The following is a 6,694-nucleotide window of genomic DNA, read 5'->3' as shown; positions in this document are numbered from 1 at the left end:
TGATACTCTCACTTGGTTCACAAGCTTGAGTGCTCAGATTTTGCTTTTTTACCTTTCCTGGAAGCCCTGCAGATCCCCTTGGCCACAGAAATCTCACAGTAACACCAGCCTGTGCAAAACATCTGGACAGAGCCACTGATAGAAGCAAAATTATTCAAATACAGCCGTGTTTGGATCTGCAGTTTTAACTGATACCTAACACAGTACTGTTCCACAGTCCCAATCACATGAGCCCCAGGTGAGGAAAAAATATAAGCACACATGAGTCAAAATTGATGCATGTACTTAAGAGCTTTGTGTTATTGACCTTAGTCTATAACTCTTCCCTTAGTAATAATAGTATGAAAAAATGGTTCTTTGAGACCTGAATGTTTACATTCCTCCAAAAGGATTTGTCTGTAAAATACCCTGCTTGCTTTCAACTTTGTCCTCACTGAGGAATAGAGCCTTTTATACATTTGAAGAGAAGCACATCAATAGAAGTTACAATCACTCAAAAGCATTGTCATGGTGCTTCATTTTTATTACTGCTCACAGTGACTGGTAATTGTTATCTCTGAGTGGCAGAGGAAAATACCAGCACATGGGAGATGCAACTAACAACCCAAAGACCAAATCTTTTGTGTAAACTGTGGCATTAGCTGAGAGAGGAAGTTGTTTTGTTATATTGTGGCATTGAGAAAACGTATTTTCCAAATATTCCTGCCAAGAGATCCCTCTGCAATCATACCAAGGAATTACTGCACCTCGGCGATAGCACAGAGCAAGCACATGATTGGTTCAGCTCCTGCAGCTCTCCCATAGTATCCATGTAAAAAGACAGCAAGTGAAACATACAGCTAGCTTAACGAGTCCTGTGTGGATAGGAGACTCAATTAAAATTAAATTATACAACAAATTAGGTTTTAAATGCTGCACTGCTTAGCCAGCCAGACAAATAATAATTAGAGATGTACTGATCTGCTGTGTGCAGTTGACTGCTGTAACTGCTCTCCATGTACACTCGCCACACTTCTCTCCCAGCTCAGGGTAGTTTTATACCACATTCCAAGTAACCCATCTCTCAACAGCCCCATTTTGTACTTGTCACCCTCCAGAGCTGGGCAGAATGGAGAGGATTTCTTTCTAGAGATCACCTTTCCCATCTGTTCCCTCAGTTAATGTTTGTTTAGTAATATACCTCCCCCTCCTCTTTGTTCCTAGCTTTGTTGAAGCTCATTCTAGATGGAATTAGTTTTCAGGCTCTGAACTGTGTAGGTACACATATACCAGCAGAAAAAGAAGCTACAAATATTACTTCTTTTTTTTTCCCTACAAGTAGTGATACACAAATCAGCAGTTTGAAAATACCCCATCGTGGATGGAGCTAGAAACTGTCACCTCTGATACTGGTTCTAGCAGAAGAAATTTAGGACATCCTTACAAAGTACAATATAAAAATGAATTCAGTTGAAAAGGACCTGAAGGCAGCTACTCAAATCCTACTGTAAATGTTCAAATGCATTTGTATTGCATTAATGTTTGAAGCTCTCTATCACCCTGTAGATAACATTCAGAAAAACTGGTGCTATTTAATTTTCTCCTCTTTTTTTTTTTTTCACCTCTGGAGAAAGCAATATCAAATTCTTAATATCAGATCTGGAAAAAGCGACTTGGAAAACATATTTCATGATTAAACTAATAACTATGTGTTCTGCATGGAAAAGAAAGTATTTAAAAACACCCTAAGCCAGCAAGAGTAATGCTATCCCACAGCCATCTTCAGCTGTGTTTTCTGACCACTGGCTGCTTGTCTGTAGGTAAGGAAAAAACAATTTTGTGGTGTGAAAGAAAACATACCAAGGACAGGCTTTTACTCAAGCATTTTCCCAAATACTGATAGGCCAGTCCTGCAGATAATCTGTGTTCCTGCTATGCTGTAAATGAGAGTACATTATTAACATGAGGGATTTTCCAAGTCAGGCAGTCAGCCCCAAATTTCTTCCTTGTTATGTGATAGAGAAAGGAAGGTAGCCAGAGACATCACATGAAAAGGAAAGAAGAAAAGTGTCACTTATGTCCTTTTCTAGACATCCATTAGTAACCACTTCTAGTGTTTAGGACACTTTCAGAGTGGGGAAAGCCAGTATGGAATTACCCATGAATTACAAAGTTAAGCAGCAATGAGTCTAAGTACCTCCAAAGGAAGGACTCCCTGGGAAATTAAGAGGACCTTCCAGGAAAGCAAACAAAACCAACACACCAAAATCATGCACAGGGGAGCTAATGAAGCAATGCAGTTCCCAGGGAGAAGATCCTCTCAGCAGGGACCATGGCTGAGCTTTGTTGCTGGGGGAGAAGGAGCAATGAGGAGAGGCTGCTCTGTGCCCAACTGGCAAACAGAGATCAAAAATAATGCAACTGTTTTTCACACTTCCCCAGTGAGTTTCACTGGATGCAGCACTGATCAACAACACTCCCAGTTGTCTTTGAAACCACTCTGTAAATGCAGCCAGGTATTTCCCAATGAGAGCTGATAATAATAATAATTTAAAAAAAAACCTTATTGACACTTAGAAATTGCTAACAACTATTTTGTTACATTCAAATGGAATTTTAAAGCAGTATAAATACATCTTTTGGCGTTATTTACTCCCTTCTTCTCCAGAGGCTGGTGGGGGAAAGCAGTTCAAATTCTTGCCTTTGGCACTTTCTTGTTTCCAAACATCAAACTCTGTAGGTAGCTTGCAAACCCCAGCAGATGGTCTCTTCTGTCAAATAAAGAAAGCAATTCCACTTGATTTGAAAAATGGAACTATTCCTAATAGCCTTAGGTTTTCCAAGACATGGGTTTGGGGTTTTTTGCAGATCCAGGCTCAGCCCTACAATAAAGTCTTCCCCCATCTTACCTGACAGGAGCCCACCCTAGCCACAAGCATATGGACATACACTTTTCTTGGACCAGATTGGACACAGACCTTTTTAATGGTTCTTCTTGTCATTTATAGGTGACAGTCCAAGTTTTCTTTTTGATCACGTAATTCATGAAGTTTGAGAAATCCTCCAGCACTTCATCAGTAAATCTTAGATTGACATGTTTAGTCTAAGGAAGAAAAAAATTGCATGTATTATCTCAGGATGAAAACCTGCCTACAGAAAAATTACATTAGTATTTCTGCAAAGAATCCATAGAAAATTGGGAAAATTTACAGTCTGGTTGCAGAATTGATTGCATCAAAGGGGGTTTAAAAAATATTTCTTTCCTTTGAGTGTTTTGAAATATACTTCCTCCAGGGGGTGCCAGATTAACATCACTGGAAAATAAAAATGTGTGAGTTATCCACACCAAGGACAGAACTGTCCATCCTTCAAATTGCCTTGTGAGTGATGCACCCCTCCAGTCTGAGCCAAAGGCTCCAGTGTCCAGAGTGAAATTTTTCAGCTGTTCTCTTGTAAAACTCTCCCGAAGTCAGAAACTGCTGACTGGTCCTACAATTAATGTCACACACATGTCCTGCCAAGTTCAGATAGGCTACATCCCTGAGAAAAGAGCTTTAAGAGTGGCTGAGTGGAGAAATAACATCTATCTCAGCCTTTGAAAAAGAGACCTTGGGGAAGGAAGAAGTAACAAATGCAGTGGCAGCTGTATGTAGCTTCAACCAGCTTATGAATAAGGACAGAAACCTGGACACAAGAACTAAAATGACACAGAAAAACTGGAGAAAACATGGTCAGGAGTGTCATCAGGTTTTCAATAGGTCTGCAGGGAATGTCAGCTATGAGTAGGATGTCTGTAAATGTCATTAGAGCAGGGGAGAATTTTCACTGGCTCAGAAAATAGAAATCTGTCACTTAAAACAGAAACTTTGCCATGAACAGGCGACTGCTTTACTCTTAGGGAAATTGATCTAATCACTATTTCCAGACAAAGGAGCAAGAAAAAAAAAGAAAATTGTTGAGAAGTCATATAATAATATCAAAACCTTTTCAACATTTCACTGCTCATGTTTTTCTTTTATCTACACAGCAGCTAAAATAATCACACAGTCAAGCCATTCTGGTTCCCACAGAAATATTACTGAAAGAGTGCCTGGTTATCTTCTACTTGACAGTAAAATCTCTGCTGAATAAGTATTTAAGGAGAAAATTTCTGTGAGACTCCAATACTAAAAGACAAAATCTCTGATATATATTTAATTTGACCTCTTGCAATTTTACTTTTCTTACTTTGAGATTAGCAACAACAGTCAATGCTAGCAGTGAAAACCAACATACTTAATCCATAATATCATATAAGCGTGGACATTGTCAGAATGAAAGAAAACCTTGAATATTATATTAATCCATTATTGGAGTGATATTGGACCCAGGGCTGTCAGTTAACACCCTACTGAGATGCAGAAGAGATGCTTATTATTCCAAAAATCACTTCACTCAATTCTCAGCTGCTTATAACAGTGGAGCTCCAGTGCAGTCACTGATCAGCAACTTTGCATCAGCTAAATATATGATCACTTGTGTAGACTTTAAATTGCTGGGGAAGCACAGCGAATTCATGGACCAAAGCTTTGAGTGCTGGGAGTGGTTTCTGTGACCATGGAGGGAGCTGTGCCTGGTGTAGGCACTGAAGCAGAGACAACAGATAAAAATCACTTGCAGTACATACCTGGAAGTCTAGTAATGGTTTTGGTAAATGATAACATGCCCTAAATAGCATGATCTTCAGACTAGACACTGGGATTAATGGAACATTTTACTTTATTCCTCACTTTCTCTCAATGCCATATTCTAGAGACATGTTTATATTTTTGTTTGGCATTACCTTTGTAGATGCAGACTTGTGCAGTTAGTTGTAAACTAAGCTGGTTTATGCTGAACTGTCCCTTGAGAAAGGGAAGGCTCTGTCTTCTATGTCCTGTACAGAAACAAAAGGTCCCAAAACATCTTGTCTGGCTTATTATCGGTAGGGAGTCAACCCTGGGGGATGTGGCAACATTTTTTATTTGTTATTTGATTTCTTAAAAATCCCTGCTGTGGATATTAAGAGGAAATCGGCCATAATTCAGGAGCAGTAGTTCTGATGGACAGTGAGATGGAAGGCTTCAGATTAAAGCCTTAGGAGGCCAAAAAGAAAATTGAAAATCTGGAAGTATTGGCTGATGGGCACTATACTTTCATTATAAAGAACACCAAGTTCTATAAACCTCTTGGTGGGAGGGATAAGAGCAGAATGAAAACAGTGACCTTGAGATCAGTGTCAGGCTATAGAATAGTAAAACAAAGGCCGAGTAAAGGAGAAGAAGAGGAAATGCAGGTCAAGACATCATCTTCAACTTCGACCTCGTTCTTGGCACTCCTGGTCACAAGATGCCCACATTTATAGTTTCTTTCTGTAAACCAAATGAAATACATGCTTTCTCTCCATCCATGAAGCTGGAACCCCTAATTATGTTCTCTTTGCTTTGCCTCTTCACCGCTGCATTATTCTCTCTGTTTTTGTCATTTGGTTTTTTGCCCCATTCCTTTTCCTAGCCAGCTCAGTGGCCTGCTTTGACCAAATGACTTTCTATTTACAACCCTCCTTTGATTCACCATTCTTTAGTGCAGCAAGGAAAAAGATATTCTATTAATTTTCCAAGATCTGTTTTGACCCAAGTCTATCCAGCCTATCATTTTAATTAACTTTTAAGAGTCAAAGCTCACCTCTTACCTGCTACACTGTCAGTCTGTATCGCCTCTTTGTTCCATTTTTCCACATTTTCTCCTAAGCCTGGTCTCAGTCTAAAGAAATCAAATTGGACACCATTATTTGGGGTAGGATTTGAGAAGCCAAAAAGCCTGGAGGCAACTGGCTATGATTTATAGGGGTGTTGGAACACCCATAGCTCAACATCCACAGGCATTGAGAGCATGGGACAACGTGGTGGTGGCACACCATCACCATGTGGTTTTTCATATGTGAACCCTGGCTACTTAAATACCCTGCATTCAGCTTTGACAGACTGTAAAGCACTGGAAGTCACAATCCCAAAACATTGGTCTTGTTACTGGTTTTATGGCATTCTCATCTTTTACAGCAATGTATTTGTGGAGAAGCAATGGTTCAAGAGCTCATCTAAATCACTGGTTTGCAGTTTATGGTCTGCAGAGCCTGGCAAGCCCATGAAAAACTTCTAAAGAATCTGAAAAAGAGTGATTGAGAAAAAGAAAATTAATATGTGCCAGACAGCAATCTACATATGTGAAATTCCTAAAGGAGTCTGCACTGCTGCTGGAAATTTTTTAGGGGTCCACAAATCAAAAAAGGTTGAAAAACCACTGACCTAAATCTTCTCCTGCAACAGCAAATGGCCTAGAACTGCAGCAATATGAGAACTTGGCACTAAGAAATGGCATGACAGCTAAGCAGCACAAAATTGCTGCAGCTTCTCACAGATGTAAGTGGAAGGGAATGGGACAGGCACATATCTGTTTTGCCTTTGTATTTGTTCAGGGATTAGTGCTAAAACAGACACAGAATAAAAAGGGCAATGTCTCAATGCTAACTAAATAATTACAGATTACGGCATGCAACAAATTTGGAGATGGATATGTTCCTTTTACAGATTGGTCATTTCAAAGGGTGAGCTTTCACTAATTTAAATAGAAAATCAGACAAGCACAATCCCTATTAAGGCATCATGTTATTATTTCACTAGACTCTCTGGAAATAAGC

The sequence above is a fragment of the Vidua chalybeata genome, chromosome 18, assembly GCF_026979565.1.
Source record: "Vidua chalybeata isolate OUT-0048 chromosome 18, bVidCha1 merged haplotype, whole genome shotgun sequence".
Taxonomy (NCBI): Eukaryota; Metazoa; Chordata; class Aves; order Passeriformes; family Viduidae; genus Vidua; species Vidua chalybeata.
This window is presented reverse-complemented; position numbering follows the sequence as displayed.